Source organism: Buteo buteo, chromosome 16 (genome assembly GCF_964188355.1).
Source record: "Buteo buteo chromosome 16, bButBut1.hap1.1, whole genome shotgun sequence".
Classification (NCBI taxonomy): Eukaryota; Metazoa; Chordata; class Aves; order Accipitriformes; family Accipitridae; genus Buteo; species Buteo buteo.
Genome location: NC_134186.1, coordinates 15,765,542 through 15,783,240, shown reverse-complemented (window position 1 = coordinate 15,783,240; position 17,699 = coordinate 15,765,542). Strand labels below are relative to the sequence as shown.

At 40.3% G+C, this 17,699-nt stretch overlaps 2 protein-coding genes across 2 annotated transcripts in view; one reads left to right on the top strand and one right to left on the bottom strand.

The window, feature by feature from the left end:
• PIK3C2A (phosphatidylinositol-4-phosphate 3-kinase catalytic subunit type 2 alpha) overlaps nt 1-9,508 on the bottom strand; it is a 76,762-nt gene extending 67,254 nt beyond the window's left edge. Inside the window, exon 1 of the mRNA XM_075047987.1 lies at nt 9,456-9,508. The gene's annotated coding sequence lies outside the window, so the exon portion shown is untranslated. The remainder of the gene's footprint in view (nt 1-9,455) is intronic.
• A 97-nt stretch (nt 9,509-9,605) lies between these two features.
• The window catches only part of NUCB2 (nucleobindin 2), a 31,120-nt gene continuing 23,026 nt past the window's right edge, over nt 9,606-17,699 (top strand). The window contains exon 1 of the mRNA XM_075047982.1: nt 9,606-9,864. The gene's annotated coding sequence lies outside the window, so the exon portion shown is untranslated. The remainder of the gene's footprint in view (nt 9,865-17,699) is intronic.

Below are 17,699 nucleotides of genomic sequence, written 5' to 3'. Positions count from 1 at the left end.
CTCTGCAGGCAGTAGAAGCCCGTATTTCCATTTTCTAGACACTCAGCTCAGCAGAGGCAAGAAAATTACAAACAATGCTCTTTGAAGTATTCTCACCCAGCCTTATTTTTATGAATACTTTTGGAGGTGAGGAAAACTATTTGCAATGCAGTATTAAACATGTATGAATTGACAAAGAATAAAGATCAATGGTTGATAAAGTACAAAGGGTGACAGAAGCAGAGTGAAACAACTTTTAAGCTACTTTTATGTTTATAACTAGAGTTTATATAGATCAATACAAAACATGCAAATTCCCCCCAGCACATCTTTTGGAGAAACCTCTTTTTAGAAGTTCATCAAAGAAAGGAAAAGTTGAGATGATTTCCCTTTCTGTAATAAAGTCGCCCCTCGCCACATATTATTTACACATCTTGCTCATAATACTACTACTGAAGAGAAAGTGTTTCATCTCTGAAGTAGACAAAATGTTTCCTGATGGCCAGGGTCCAAAACAACACAGGATGGAGCAGAACTTGCAACCATATCCTCTCATTCTTGTAATATTCAAATTTCCTCAGCAAGGTTTTCAGGAACAAGATAATGTTGGGGTCCAACAAGGACACCAACAATACTTCTTGCTAAATACTGTTCCTTCTTCCAGAGTGAGGAAATAAATACATGTTCAGTCTATAACTCATTGTTCCAAGAAGCACATAGGTATTTTTGTGTGTGTGTGTGTGTTTTATTTTCAATTCCCAAAACTGTAAATATTGCCAGCACTATTCTACAGATGTCCACAAACATGCATATTTCATTTCAGCGTAACCAGATGAAACAGTGGACAAAAGGGTGCTTTAGGCTGTAGAGAGTCTAGAAAGGTTGGGGAAATGGCTTCCAGACCAGAAATGCTCTTGCTAGCCTTTCACTGCAAGATTCGGTCTTCAACACATTCCCCATGGAAGAGTAGCAGGGAAAAACAAATAGACTCCAGACAGGCAGGGGACTGGGGAGCGAGAGCCACCTCTCCTCAAACATCTGTGGAGCACAAAAATGAAAGGCCATGAATTCTGGTTTAAATCCTCCACTTGCATATTTCCTGAAAAACACTCAATACACATATCCACCTGCATCCTTGCTCAGGCTTGTGCATGCTTATGCTCACTTGCATGCTCACCAGTATGAATACACACTGATGCATCTTTACATTCACTCACACGCATCCCACATGCCCGTTGCTCACATGCACCAACTCCTGCTCTGTCTCACGCCCATGCTCATGTGTACTCACTCACACTCAGCTGCATCCCCTTGCACTCACGTGTGCTTCCCCCCATCCTTTGAGATTTTTCTTGCTAGAACAACTAATCTCATTCTTCGGCTATGCATTTTGTATTTTCAACACCAAGTTCTGCTAATGGCACCAATTATTATTTTGTATGCAATTAAAGATAAATCTTTACCAGGAACTAAGTACCATTATTTAAAAACTTAAAGGAAAACGAAGACCTTCGGTTCATACAATTCATCACAACACAAGGTAACAGCACTCTTCATCCACAGTGCCTAAACTTTTCACATATAGGTAAGTGAAAAGCATGCTCTGAACTTTAATCTCTCAAAGATACATCAGATCCTACCTCATCTTTCTCCACAAAGCAGTTAAAAAGCTTATACTTTAACTCTGATTTGCAATCCAGCCCAAAAGGTGGGACAACTTTGCAGTGCAGAAGACAGCTAAGAAATTGCAACATGCAATACCAAGGAAAGACAGGTAGCAATATTCAGCATGTACCTTTGAATCTGCCACCTGATCTGATTGCTTTTTTCTTGTGTTATGAGAAATAGTGACCATTTCTACTCACCTCCAGCATGCCACTCATTACATTACAGGAACAGACCCACATGTCATATTTACGATACAGGTGCACAACGGATTTATGCGGTAATGTAACAATCCTTTGCATTTTATGCTATCATTTTCCTAGCAATTCCATTATTCCTAATACTTGCTATTTTGACCACCACTGAGCATTGCGCTGATGTTTTCACAGAACTTTCTTATTACACATCCACAATCTGAGCAACAAGAGAGCTAGTCCAGAGTTTGCCATTTGGGATGAAAAAAAAAGAAAAAAAACAAACAAAATCAAGACTGTCTTCTTCAAGGCAAATAAGTTTACATTACTAAGACATTTGCTGCTTTATCACCCAGCTACTGAGTACTCTGCAGATCCAAAGTAAAAGGTCAATTTTCAATTTTATTACTCTAAGTAATTCCCTGTCATCAACAAACTTTCTCACATCATTTTGTACCCCCTTTGGGATCATTTATGATAACACTGAAGCACAGAGGCCTGGTACAAATTTCCGGGAAACATCATTGCTGACTTCCCCCCATTAGTCCAAGGTTATAGAAGAAAAATAACAAATAAACCAAAAAACCTAAACACCACAAGAATAAAACCCCCATGTTGACTCCCACTTTTTTCCCTGCAATAACTGAGTGATAAACACATGCATATAATTGTGACAGGGCAGAAGTAGATGTAATTTTAAAAGACAGGCATTTTTTAAAATTACTATGACAATCTTGTAAATATCTGGTAGATACTTAGCCTTTGCCTAACATTCAGATGCTGCTCATCTGCTTTACAATGACAGTGGCATTATATAAACTGCAGATGACTTGAAAAAATATGTAATAAAATATTGATTTAGACAAGAAATCAAATGAAAACTGCATCAGGAATAAAGTACTACATATTCCTTTAATGAAACATTTATGGTACTTCTTATTCTGCATGAGATTTGTGCGATATACATACACAGTATATCCTTTACCACAAGTCTTTTTTTTCTACTTCTTTTAATATTTCCATTAGTGGAAACGAGAAGCCAAGAAAATGCTGTAAGTGATACACTTCTTGCTGCAACCACAGTACCCTACCTTTTACTTCTTGTTTTTCTTACTGTTTGTTATTATCTCATTTCCAAGCCATCCTCTCTTCCGTTGAGAGTACCAAAATAGCTTGTACCAACTTAGATGTCTTATCTCCTTCTTAAGCAAGATATCATTCCTCTTCTGTCTTCCCTTTGCGACTTTTCCATGTTGCTTCAAGTCTGAAATTATCCTCATGTCCTGTACTAGTATTCATATTTTTCTACACCTTCAAAACAGTGAAACCTGTTTTTTTTTTTTAAACTATGCTTTCTTCCTCAATTTACTCTGTTCTTTCCTTCTGAACATACTACGGGTCTTGCCTCAGTTCTAACTATAAGCATTTTGGAGGCAAGATCACACCTGTTTCTCTGACCACATCTCCTTCTTTGTTTCTAAAGCACCCTGCATCTTTACCAGGTTTTGGTAAATGTGCATGTAACTAATCTTCCTCTACAGAATAAAAACTGTCTATATTCTTTTCCAGTCAGTGTAGACCTGAAATTTTCAGGCAAGCTTCCCTTCTCCGATCTCTAAAGTCCTGAGTCACTAGCTTGCTCGTTTAGAAAAATGTATTTTACAAAATCTTACAGAAATGTAAACAAATACTCAAAAGGAAGTGGGCATAGACCTAAACATATGATTAAATACTTTGCTGCACCAAGGCCTAAATATTCCTGTTTCCAAATGAAGTTATTTGGCTGATAAATTTCTGTTCAAGAGTTGCTGAATTTAAAAACTGAATCTGATTAAGCATGTTTACCTTTATAAAACATTTTTATAAAACCCTTTATCAAACCCTCTTTGATCAGACTAAGATTTATTATTTTTCTTCTAGGGTAGCAAGCTTATTAAAATTCAGTAAATAAAATTTTCTATTATGAAAATATTTATTTCTCCTCATCCTTTCCAACCCTTTCTAAGTTCACAGTATATTTTACTTTTCCTTTCACTTACAATATACAGAAAAAAATATTTTTTATAATTTTAAAATTAGAAAATCAGTCTGAAAATTAATACATCACTCTGAAATCTGCAGCAGAAAGCCACATAGGTACATACCCAAGAAAGTACAGGCAGAAGATGAGAGATAATATAGGATCACTTCAGACTTACAAACTTTCATAGACAAAGAGCTCTCTCATTCTGTGTCTGAGCTGTTCCGTACCTAACAGAAAAGGGACCTGGAGTTTCTACTACTGCAATACAAATAGTTGCAGTTACACTGATAACTCATCGTTATTTTAGAATTTGGGTTTTGGTTAACATTAGAAGACAATGAATTTTTTTCTCTACCTCTCCAAATTAACTAGTGTAATGGAATTCTCCTCAAGAGTTGCAATAAATAGGTTCTCGTTATATGTCATTGAGTAGATGACTAAAACCAAAACAGGAATGAGAAATCTCTAATAACCAACCAGAACAATCCATCTAGTTTTTCGTTCCAATTAATCACATGACATGACCAGAAGCAGATCCACCAAGGGACCAAACCACAGGCACTCCCAGTCACCAAGAGGCACACATCCCACCCCGTGGCTGTGGTCAGGCTGCCAGATGTGCCCCAGATCATGGAAGGGGGCACGGGCACAGCCCCAGAAAGCCAGGGATCCACCCTACCCAGAGGTTCTCCACCCTTCAGTAAAAGCAGGTTCCAGTCGGACATGAAATAGCCACATAGTCTTTGGAGAGAGAAAAGTAAGTAGCATAACTAACTAGGCTACAGTACTTATCAGCTTGTGACTGACAGAGGGTGAAAACAATCTTGAAATAGTCAAAGCAATGATAGAAATCTCCACTCCAAGCAGCAGGCCTTACAACAGCTTGGGACCTGAGAGAAGGAAAAAAAAAAATTATCATCTTTCAGCTGTTGGTTATTTGTTTTTAAAACTATAAAATCTTGCTGCTTGTGTTTTCTACTAAGGGGTGAGGTATTGCAAATTTAGCATAGAATAGCTACAACACTGTAAGAGCATGTTGCGGTTTAATTCACAGCAACTTATTACTGAATTCATACATTTGGCTTACAAAACCACAGGTTAGAAATATTCCCTCCTCCCAGCCTGGAAGGGGTTCTTAAAAGTGACTGCAATTTTCAGCTCTGAATTGCAACATTTGGATTAGTTCTATACAAAGTCTTTTGTTCTACTTTCATTTCCTAGAAAGGCTTCTACTAGCCAAAGGTAATATACAATGCTACTGCAATTCTGTAACAGAAAGATGTATCTTGCCTCAGTAAATTCATCTCAGTTGTACAAGGAATAATAAATCAGTTCCATATATCTGCTACTAAAGTAAGACTGTCTATGTATGAATTAACAACAGAAGATCTGGCAAACTCTTCCCTGTGTAAAAGACAAACTACAAAATAAAAAAAAAATTGCTAAAATTACAGCATAATTCCTCTACTCCTTTTTTAGCCAGGATACTCGTACCAGGGCTTAAATGTAAGGAAGTAATTTTGTTGAGAGAAAAGCTAACCCTGTTACAACAGGAGACAACACCCACAAAATGGGTAATTCTGGTACAGAACAGTCTCCTGAAAGCCAGGATATGGCCATAACTGATAAGCTCATGGAACCAATAACTACAGTAGGATAAAGAGTTTAAAAAAAAAAAAAAAAGGTAGTATTATTCAGGGAGGACATGAGCTGTACTTGTTCAAACTGGAGAAAGATACCAGGCAGAGGTCTGCTAGAAAAAGAAAACTTTTGGGCCATACACTAAGCTAAGTAGAAACTCGTATAACTCCTCTGAAACCAATGCCTCCTCAAGGAGATATAAGCCACAGCAGAGTCCCATCACTGAATTAACTGCCTTCTTGCCTGCCACTTTCATATGAAGTCAACAGCCCTCCCACACCAGATAAATTAGGCACTTAACCATGACACTCTTTACAATCACTATTTTATTTCAATTTCACGTCTGTGGTTATGTCTATGAACTCACTGCTGTGGGGAAACACAGTGAATGACTTCAGCAGCCTCAGCTCTGCGGCCAGCAGGTACTTGTACACCTCACAGGAAACCACACGTTGTGCTAGTTAAGCATGAGTTTTTCAATACCAGCATTGCCACAGCCATAGAGGCATGGAGAATAAACTCTGTTCTCATTTCTGTGGTTTTTTCCTAATTCAAATGAAACAAGTTACAATATGGCTTCTGCCACTACTGCTTCTTCCAATAGACAGAACTGGGGGGGGGGAGTACTTTGCCACCAGCCTTGAAGTTATCAGCTTACTCTGTGGTTAAAATACTAATGCTAGTAAGTTAGCCTTTCTACCCACTTTTACTCTGAGAAAATAACATTTGCTGCTGCCAATGGCAAAAGTAGCATCTGTCACTGTGTTTCCCAGAGCAGAGAGACAGAAGAGAGAGATTAAGGAGCCAAAGTTTAGGACTACTGCTTCAGAGACATGTGAGTACCTAACTCTTTGTTCTGCTGGTGAGAGTTTTTATATCAATAACCTTCCACAAAATAAAATTAAAAAAAAAAAAACAAACCAGGAAAAAGTATCAAGGACACTCTGATACATAGGAAGCCTCTTGAAATCCTACCCATTTTTTCCAACGTAGTGGAACAGGGTAACAAAACAGTAGCCAAAGATAGTCCTTTCTTTCACTCTGCCATACTATGTCCAGCGTTAAGAACAGTGTTTCTCAGTTTCAGATTAAGGTAACCGCTTCCGTTGCAATGTTGAAATCCTTAGCAGCTTTCAAACCCCGCAGCTTCCTGCATGTTGAAACTGGTGTGACATTTAAGAATCCAAAAAGCATCTTCTAAACCATCTAAAGTAGCAATCAAACAGCTTTAGAAGCTGTGTGGCTAAAGCCAGGGGAGATCTGAGCTAAACAGACCCAAAAAACCAACATACAAACCCAAAAGAATTAAGTGAAAGAAAAAAAGAAATGGCAAGAGCCAGAAAAAGGAGAATGAATCTGTCAATCTCAATAAGCCTAACATCATCTTGTAACTTATAACAGAAGAAAAACCTGCTTTAGAAATTTAAAAACCAACTTAGAAATAAAGCAGGAAATCATAACAGAACAAACCTTGTCACTGCATTAAAGTGAGCGTATTTTGTCTAATAGTATACACCAAGATGAATTTTCTTGCATTCAGATATGCCAGGCTTCTCATGTATTGACCGGTGTCAGTACAGCTATTGCACTACTGCCTGGGCACCTGCCCTGTTGGTTTACAGGATGTTTGCATAAACTGGCCATGGATGTTTTTACCATCGTATATTCCAAATCAGCCATTGAAGAGCTTGACATTGTGCCTTACTGGGAAAAACAACATTGGATGTCCCATATTACCAATAGCATCAAGGGCACAGCTCCACACAGCTTTTTTCCTTTTGGCACCAATAGCTGTTTAAAGAATTTCCAACTCTCCCCCATGCTCCCCTTCACTGATGCTAGTAAAGGCAGAAAAAAAAGTGCATATATTTTAATATTTCCAGCAGGAAACTGATCTACCCTGCAGCCTTGCAAACACCTGTTCAAATACAGAAGACAAAACAGTATGGCAGAGCAGCATGTTGTAGGTTATAACCTTAAACTAAGCTGCAAAAAGTGAGGGTGATCGTGTTCCCAGAAGGCCAACTAAGTCAGTTACGGCCAAACACTACCCAGCGCACTAGAGGCTTTCCTTCCTGCCTTATCATGTAACTGGCTCCTGACGACACGTAGGTGAGGATGCTGGGTCGCTGCCACGCAGGCAGAGCACGATCTCCCTGCCCACAGCAAGTCATGCTTGTGGAGCCGGTTACATGTCAAAAGGTCCGGTCCCAACTGGCTCTCCTTGTGCAACATTGTGGTTTACCCGGATAAAATGCGGAGCTGCAAGTTTACAGGTTCTTTTTGCACATATTTGTGGCACGCTTTCAACTGAATTTTAAGTATCATTGTACGTTTGTTTCAACTGTTCCCATCAGAACAGCTACTCAGTTTTTTGCTGCAAGTTGTTTGTGGTAAGTGACATGTGCGTACAAATTTATGCTTAATAAATTCCAGTGCTTCCAGGTCCCCCAAATGAGTCTACAAACTAGTAAGGAATGCTAACTGACCACAAAACTCTGTTTCTAAAGTGAAAAATAGTGTAGGAAAATGATTTTTTAGTATTGAACAGTATCTCCTTGAGAGACAGGGAAAGCTCCAACTAGTGTCAGCCCTATTACTTTAATAGCTTTCTATTACCGCAGATGTCATTATAGACAGTTTACATTCCCATTTTTTCTTTCACATGCATAACCCAGAAGCTACAATTTCAACCACTGCTTTGGACTCCAATTCTCATTATAATTAAGCATTCAAAACTCCATAACAGTTTTGAGTATCTTGCCTAGACTGCGCAAATCCCTCAATTTATTTTTTCCTCTCATTTGTATAAACTATTGCAACAGTTCCTTAAAAAAAAAACCAACTTAACTTGTAGATACTTGTCCTGTAAATCAGAATAACAGAAATACAGTGCACAGTGATAAAAGTTTTTCACTTTTGCACATGTCAATACATCTTTGTTTAAACATGAGTACAGGCTTACAGTATTGTTAAGAGGTTACAACTAGAATCTATGCTTATTCCAGAAACAGTTATTTTTATAGGAACTATAGCGTATTTGCTGTTACAGCTGGTATTTACCTAGCTGCTAAAAATAACTTTTCTGAATAATTACTGAGCACTTTTAGTGTTTGCACAGGTGTTTGCAAGGCTGCAGGGTAGAACACACAGAAGATATTAGACCAAAAAAACAGGTACGACACTTTGAAACAGGGTAGGAATGGAAAACCACACATCAAACCCCAAGCATAAACAAATGTGCAGGCCAAAAATAGTTTCCTAAATTGTTTAATCTGCATAGAGGTCAAGATTTCCCCCCACCCCTCTTTTTCTCCTCTGTTTCTAATAGAAAGGGAAAACCAAGTCCGAACACAGTAAGGCTCAAAGGGGTAAAAAACAGCAAAAAGAAGGAGCAGTCCTGGAAAAGGATGCCTGAAAATACATTTTCAAACTCCCATCTGTCAGTTCGGCACCGGACACGTAACGGTCAGGATTTACTCCAGCCAAGAGAAGGGTTGCACAAAGCCCATCTGCCCGAAGGAGCCGGTTTTCACGAGCGGTACCAAGGGAAGCGACGGCGTTGCGGGACAGAAGGAGCTCCCGTCCCCGGGGGACCCGCTGCTGCCGGCAGCGGGCGGGCGGGCGGACGGACGCGCTCCCGCCGCGGCCCGAGCCAACGGGAACACCTTCTCCTCCCGCCACGCAGCGAGGGGCGGCCCACCCGGGCCGGCCAGCCGTTCGCACGGGCAGCCAGGACGTGTGGAGAAGACGGCACCGCGCCCCGGCCCGGGCCCGGCGCCTCTCCCCGCACCTTCCCCATCCCCCCGCCCCGACTAACGGGCCCCTCGGGGCTGCCCAGCGCCACAGCCCGGCCCCCCCCGCGCCGCCCAGGTACGTGCCCGCGTTCCCACCTCCCCCGTGACGCCAGAGGCGCGCGGCCGGGGCCCGCCCCCCCGGCGACCGCCACGTACCTTCTCGGCGCAGGCGGCCGTGGCGGCGGCCCGGCCTCTCGCGTAATCTCGCCTCGGCGTCCGGCCGCTTGCCCAATCAGAGCCCTCCGCGACGCCCGAGCGGGGGTCAGGCCCGGCCAATCCCCACGCTCCGGGGGGCGGGACCTGTCCCCATGGCAACGGGAGCCGGGGCCGCCGGAGTGCTGTGGGGCTGTCGCGCCGCGCCGCGCCGCACCGCACCGCACCGCACCGCACCCTGCCCTGCCCTGCCCTGCCCTACCGTACCGTACCCTACCGCGCCTCGCCACGGTGCCGAGCCCCGCAGATCCTCAGGAGGACGCCCGGGGGACTCCCCCTTCATCCCCGCGCCCAGGAGACACCTCGCCCTTAAGAAGCAGCGGCTCCTCTCCCACCGCAGGGGGACCGAAAGGTAGCATGGCCCGCCCCGGGCCGCCCCCGGGGCGGCGGTACCCTCCTCGGTGGCGGAGGGGGCCGGCGGGAGGCGCCCCGCGGGCGCGGAGCGGAGCGGAGGCCTCGCGGCGGGGCAGCTCCTGTCAGGGAGAACCGTTGGCCGGCGGGGGGGGCGGCCGGGGAGGGGGTGCGTGCTCTCCCTGGTGGGGGTTTAACCGCCCTCCCTGCTGTCAGATTTGAAAACACAAAATAACGGTAATGGGGGGGGAACGGTGCCGGGAGGCGGGCGGGCGGGCAAGAGAGAGCAGCCGGCGAGGCGAGGGGCTTTCTCGCGGGGGGGGCGGTGGCGGTATGAGGGGAGAAGTGAAGTTTGACCGAGAGCGTCCTGCCGCCCGTCAGGAGGGAGGCTGCCCGGGTTTCCCTCCCTCCCTCCGGCCTTCTCGCACGGGTGCCGTCCGCCGGAGCCGGTGGCTTTTCAGGAAGTAACGCTTCAGCAGCCCCGCTGATGGACGCGTAAGCAGTTAGCTCTAAAGCACCAGGAGAAATCAATGCATACCTGGCAGCAGCAGCAGCAGCAGCGGCAAAACCTCGACTGGCTGGTATCTGCACAACCCGCAGGAAAAACTTAGGCTGCTTTGCCCAGAAGATTAGACTGATTTCACTAGAAAGGGTACAGCTTTTCAGCGTTATGTTTACTGTAGTACCACTGGAGGAGGTAGGTAAAGTACTCTAGTGTCAGGCTAGCTGCTGTACTCAGAAAGTATTCCAAAAGAGGAAAAGGTTGAAACATGGTTGTAGAGAGGTAACTTTTTTTCCTGAAATGAATGTGGTTATGGTTTCCAAAAGAGTTCACGTTTGGCAACACTTTTTAGTAAGCCTGTTGGAGAAGAAGCCTCTGTTGAGTTGCAAGTATTTGCTGTGGAGAAATAACGTCCAGCGTTTTCAAAATTAGACCATCACAGTAACAACAATGAAGCACCAGTACACCATGGTATCGAGTTCAACGTGGAGGTTTGCTTTGGGTTTTTTTTTTTTGTCATCTTGTTTTCTCCCACTCTAAAGAAAAGGCCTGTAGTTGCCTCAGTATTGGTGCAGTTCTACCCCGAATTCTGAAGTGACTGTCCCTCTCAACTAAACAGAGCAGCACAGGAAAGATTCCTGCTCTGAAGACTGGATAGGAGATGAAGAGCCACTAAAAAATTGTTTGAAAATTGTTTGAAACCAGGTGCTGTTGTAACCATTATGGGCCTTACTTAAGACTCACAAAAGGTTTATGGGAGAAGCCCACATTTCTGTGAGCACTTTAGATCCACTTACATCTTTTACTGGTATTTGCTACACAATGATCTCGTACAGTCACAGTGCAACATCCACCATGGGCTGTTACATATAGTACCTCCTAACTGTGATTAAGTATTTTCCTTTTTACTCACTACTGTAATCTTATGGATGGTGGCAATATTTTATTTTAGAATAAGAAAGTTAGTCATATTAAAAAAAGTAATAACATGTCTATATCATTAAACAAATTGTGTGGTAGTAGAACTATGTGAATCTCATTCACTTCTAACCAAGATAATTAACTAAACAAAAAGGGGGAAAGCAAAATTATAAATTAATATTGCCCATTGGGTCTGCTTAAATCTTCCATTAGCTATTGTATGCGAAGGCACCTAATGTAGGCATCTGATGTAAATTTGCTTGTGACTTGATGCTGTAATACAGCTTGAGATACCATTATTTGGCATCTGAAATTATGTTCAGAAAATCCCATCAGGCAAATAAAAACTAAGCAACAACAACAAAAAAAGAATTATTTTTTATTAAGACTAAGGAGAAGTTTCCATAACTTGACTGTGTAGTAATGGTAGTACTGCTGAACATAAACTTTCAGTTCATATAAGCCAAGTTAAAGGTTTTCTGTCAAAAGCTGCCCCCAACTGATACGTATATAACTGAAATTGTAGTCATGAAAGGGGAGAGCAGTAGTTCTCTGAGACAATAAAAAATGTAAAATACTATATTGACTCAAATGTCAGAGGTGTGGAAATATTGACCTATACTTCTAGTGATATACTGACTAAACAAATGTGCTTTACAAAGGAAAGATAAAATCCTTTACTGTTAAGTTAAAAGCCGATAGCAGTGTTGCCTTGATTTGAACTCCTGTGCAACAAAGGCGTTTATCTAGTGAGGTATTGTGCTCTTGTCTATTTGATTGCTCAGTAAGCAGAAGAGATCTCTCAGGAGGTCCTGATAGATACATAGTAGACACAAGCCTTCTGGTAAGGGATGTGCTTGTAGGTCACTAAAAACATGGCCAGGTACTTAAGCCAAATCGAATGAAATCGGAGGCAAAATTCATGTTAATTTCGACAGTTTTTGCTCTTGCTTACTATGTATGATTTGACAGTTAGAAGAATGAAAGAAACTGCATTTTATTAGAACTGTTTTAATCATACTCAGTTGTAAATATTATTCTTCATCACAGGTAATTCAGGAAATATATAGACCCTTTTTGTTTTAACATTTCTCATGCTTTATATTATTTGTAAAACAAGAGTGGCATATTTATGCATATTTGGATTCCTAAGCACGTAGAAATCAATGTTAATTAGCAAATTATGGGAATAAATCTCACTAGGCAGCTATCATTAAGTGCCTAAATATTTAAAAATCTGGCTCTGTATCATTAGATCTAGACTTATTCTTGTGAGCTATTTTGTGTTTTCTTTCAAAGGGGAAAAAAGTACCTTGAAGTCCTGGGGCATTCAAGGTTTACTTTAGCATCATTATTTGTTATTGACTAGAGCAAAATCCATATTAGTAGAATAACTGAAATGCTATTTGATTTGAGATTAGGGTTTGAGCAAATACTTTGGTTGCATGTAGTAGCATATTTGAAATGAGGTTGCTTTTTATGCTAACACTGACAAAATTGCTGTTGACAGTTATACAAAATGAATTTGTGAGATTCCAAGTGTGCTGTTATATTTTGTTCTATATGGGAACTGAATTTATAGTACAGGAAGCTATATTTGTAGTGGCAATTATTTTTTTTTATTTTGCTTTTGAGGTTGATAGGAGTTATATCAAGTATGCCTTGAATTCAATACAAGTGTTTGCTTGAGTATTGGCTTCATAAATCTTTTTGGTTTAGCCAACTTTATTGAAAAGAATTGATAAAATCATGCAAGTTCCTTTTAAAAACAAGACTAACATTTCAGCATTCTTCAGTTAGTAAGATAGCTTTGTAGACACTGATACTTATTTTTATGAAATGATAGGGAAGTTCCTTGGAGGCAGGTAGTATTATAAGTATGTATGTGTATTTGTGTATGTGCACAGAGGTTTTTAAATAATGAACCATTAACATTGCAACAAGAAAAAACAGTTTTCTTTTCAAACTTCACTTATGACAGAGCTAAGCATGTGTAGCAGCAGGCCATATGTTTTGCTTGTATGCCATCTTTATTTCTGGACATACAGTTGCATTGTAAATAGTACTTGCTGCTTTCCCACTTGAGCATTCATAGTTTGTGTTACTGTATAGTATCCTCCAGCATTTGGGTGACTCAATAAAACAGATGAAGTATATTTATTTTTAAAAAAGGTTCTGTCAGCAAATGTTGTACTACACAGTTGAGGCATGCTGTCTTTTCCAAGAAGCTGAAAAAAGAAGCTGTTCTATCAGCCAACTTTTGTAAAGAGAATGAAGCAGATAAAAGTGCAGTGAGAAAAATGTAGCTAATACACGTCAAAAGAAAAGAATTAAACAGGATGAGAAGAAAGGATTCTACTGCTTTTATGTACTTAAAGAATACTGTTTTATATAAAACTATATTTACGTACAGTGTTAAAATGCTTCTTGAAAAAATAAGGAATGTCTCCTGGTGCGGAGAATTGCATGAAATGTATTCTAACAAAAGATTAGGACAGCATGTCCAGGTTGAAACCTCTTGGATTTTGGCTAGAAAAAAAGAAGCAACATCTGAATTATGGGGTTAATGGACAACTTTGACAGAAGAGAAAAAATACTTGAAGGATAATGAAATGAAAACTGTTGCTGCTTGTGTGGATGGGACATTTACTGAAAGAGGAGAGGGAAAAACGATGCTTACATATTAACTTTTAAAAGGATGAATTCTCATTTGGGAAGAAAAGTATGCAGGTGTTTCTGTATTTTGAAAGATAACTTGTAAAGGGAAAACTATTGCAGACTGTAGCCATTTCCCTTTTTACATTGTTCTCTGCTCATGTCTTCAATGAGAAATCTATATCTAGAGGATTGGTGACCTAGTGAAAAGACGTCTTCACCGCAACCAAAGGTTTAGCTTAGCATCTTGAGCTGAAACATGTTTTTGCACTTCCTTCTCAAAATTGTTGCCACATTTTAGCCATGCTAATACTGGATTAACTCACTAGACTAACGTTGTGAAGAGGATGCATTAACTATAGATTAATTGACTTTCATTGTTGGTTAAGGTATGATAGCTTACAGTGTCTGTGCTGCAAGTTCTCCTGAAAGAACAGGGAGGAACTAACACTGATACTTCAGGTGTTTCCAAACAGAAAATATGGCAGAAGAATAATCTGTTTCTGCCTAATTTCAAACATTTAATGTATTTTTTTTAAGATTTTATGAGCTAATCAATTTATATCTTTGCAAATAATTCTTAAAGAAATGGAAAAACCCATGGCATTAAACATTCTCTGTTTAAACTGTGATATATGGACAGGTGTATCACTGTTTCAGAGAGATGAATGCAGACTGCAGATGCTCAAACTGCTGAAGGAGTACTTTACATAATATTTCTAATATTCTCATTTTAGTACTGAGGTTAGAATATTCTTAGGAAGATGAAAATCAGTAGATCTCTTATCTCTTTCCTGTTTTTTTTTAATTCACTGCATATGAAGATTATTCGCTTCTCCAATGTACAGCATTAAAATAGGAAGTCACAGTATAGTCATGACTAGAGAATATTGCTATCATCCTGCATGTCTGCACTGTATCTCACACAGGTTTAATTACTTCCATATTAGATACAGCAGGCATATGTGAAATTTTATGAATAGGTAGGCTTATTTGTGTATTCTATAAGTCTGGACTTATGTTTACGTTGCCCATCAAGGTATGCATGGATTTGGCAAGTGCAAACATACAATATGACATTTACAATGTCGTGCTATGTTACTTCATAATCATCTGCTGAGCTTCTACACGTGCAGATGCTACACACTGATATCACTATGTGTTTTTGCCTATCTCAGTTTTAGAAAATTTGACATTGGGTGTTACTCCCTTAAAAATACTTGTGCTTTGCTAGGAAGGTGATGGAGACGTTAGTACCAGAATAATGCTGTTTTCTGGGCAATAGGTGTTAAGTTAATGAAAAGTAAATTTTCAGGTTTATATTATAAACACCTGGCAGTTCTGTAAAACAGGTGTGCTAATGGTATGTCTGGTTGCTTGTGTTAATGTTGCTAGAACAAACTCTAGAAGCTGCATTTTGTACTTATCTTTCAAAGCCCATAGCTCTTTATAATTCAAATGTCCGATACTGTTCCACTGAAGTTGATAGGAATTTGTGATTAACTTTAGTGGGATCAAGATCAAGGTTGCTGGCAGACAGCCTGCTGCTTTTCTTTTCCAATTGTATTTTTCTGTTCATGCAAGTACATCGGTGGCTCTATTTTCTGCTGACTATCTCATTCTCTTGGCTCTTGCTCTGTTTTTTTAAAAATACTTTATACTCAGAGAGGTTTTTATTTTTCGTTTTCCCTGAAAGCTTAGGATATTAGCTTTGTTTATAAACTACAGTATTTGTCAGTTCTAGAGCACTACTTTTATGATTAGCTCTCTTGATATATTACAAGTAGAAATGTTTGTTTATCCCTTTAGGAAAGATGAGATTGGTTTCTGATACAAGGAGATTAGAGTTGTGCTACCTTTTCATCTAGGTGGGCTACATGTCTTTGACTAAAATCACACACCTATGGCCGGGCACGAGGATGTATGCTGTGCATTATGTACCCCTGATGACAATTATCAACTTGACATTGCTCCTCTTCTGCGACACCGTGATTGTCAGTTGAACTTGGTGGCTCTGAGTCCTTACAGAAGAAACCACATTCCTGGGTCAGACGCATAGATTCACCCAAAAATGACTGGGAAGAGATGGTCATCCAGGAATGGGTTTCTCAAAAGTCAGGAACTCTTGAAGGTAGCTGGCAACAGGCTGACGGTGGAATGAACTCTTAATAGTAAAGTGTTTAGTGGAACAAAAGCTGGAACCCCAGTTTTCCTCTCATGTTGCCTCTTGCCACTCTTCCCTCTAGTTCCTGAATTTGAGAATCACACTGAGTTTTTTTCTTGCACGTGATTAATATTAGAATTTGCAATGGGCCTGGTTTGTCTCTTCTGATACGCGTCAGAGTAGAATGTGCTCAGTGACTCGGCTGTGACTGTCACACTCTAAAGGCTGACACATGTCTTAGTCACCTGCTTTTATTAAGGGAATTTTGATGAATATAGTCCTGGGCTAATAGATACCTAAACACAATAACTCTGTCTTTACTAGGTAATTATTTTTTATTGTAATAAATGTATTTCCAATTTGCTTGTTAAAGCACAGATTGTGTAAACAGTGGAGTTCCTCAAAATACTATGGGAAATCCTGTGTTAAGCATAGTAGTCAGCAAAGTCAGCTGTAATTATAGAGATATCTTTTGCTTATCCATTTTGGTCTTCTCTGCTTTTAATTCTTCCTGGTACTTCTGGATTTTTTGGCCTGTTTTATCAAACGGGCTACGATAAAAACAACCTATGCACAACCTGAAACAAAACTGCCTGAGGGGCAGTAGATAGCCTTATTTTCAGAGCAGCTTATTATGTCAAATAGATGTGAAGAACATGTTGTGGTATCATCCAGTCTTTCCCATTATGTATGACAGCGTGTAATTACAAAGAATGGTATTTCCAAGGGAACCCAAATTGCCCATGAGCACAAATCCCACAGAAAGTCAGCAGATCCAATGGCACTTAGTTTGATGAGGGCTTTTGATAGATAAGCTCTGCTGACTACTGCAGGGGTAGTTTAAGATGATACAGCTGCAGTTGCCCATCCCAAATCCACTGGAGATTAGTGCTCCCTAATATGAGGTTTGGCAGACCAACATGGTTGCTTATATCTCAGTTGTTTCAGTTCAGCATGGACATTTTATGTATCAGTTTTCCTGAGTAGCAAGGGAAAAAGTCTTAAAAGTTTAACGGTGTACGCCACTTTGGCCTAAACTGGCAATCCCCATCTTCACAATTATTCACATTACTAGAAGATGTAGGTCATCAGCTTTAAAAAGAGTATTTATGTCTTTAAAATGGATCAAAGACCAGGTATCATTGTTGAAAGTGTTGGCTTCAGTATGTGCCATGGGCAAAGAATGAATCAATGCCGTAACTATGGCTAGCACATGGCTTCTCTGCCATGGTTCATCTCACTACCTGACCTGTTGGTCTTACATGAAATGACCATGCTCAAATAATAGCCACATGTGATTTTCAAAAACACTGTTTACACACCTTACATGAGTAGAGTGGCTTATGGTAATATTGTGTATATATGAAAATATTTTGCTTGGAAAAAATATTTATCCATCTATCGGGGTCCCAATTTTTAGCATTATCAGAAGCTACAGTTTCTTTAAATAAATACTTCAAACATACCTAACCTTTTGAAAAAATATTTCTAAAAATACTGAGAGTATACTTATTATATACTTTGGGGTTTTTAGTTTTGTTTCATATCCATTGTCTAGACTTCCTGCACACTTACGGCCTTTCACTTACCAGTT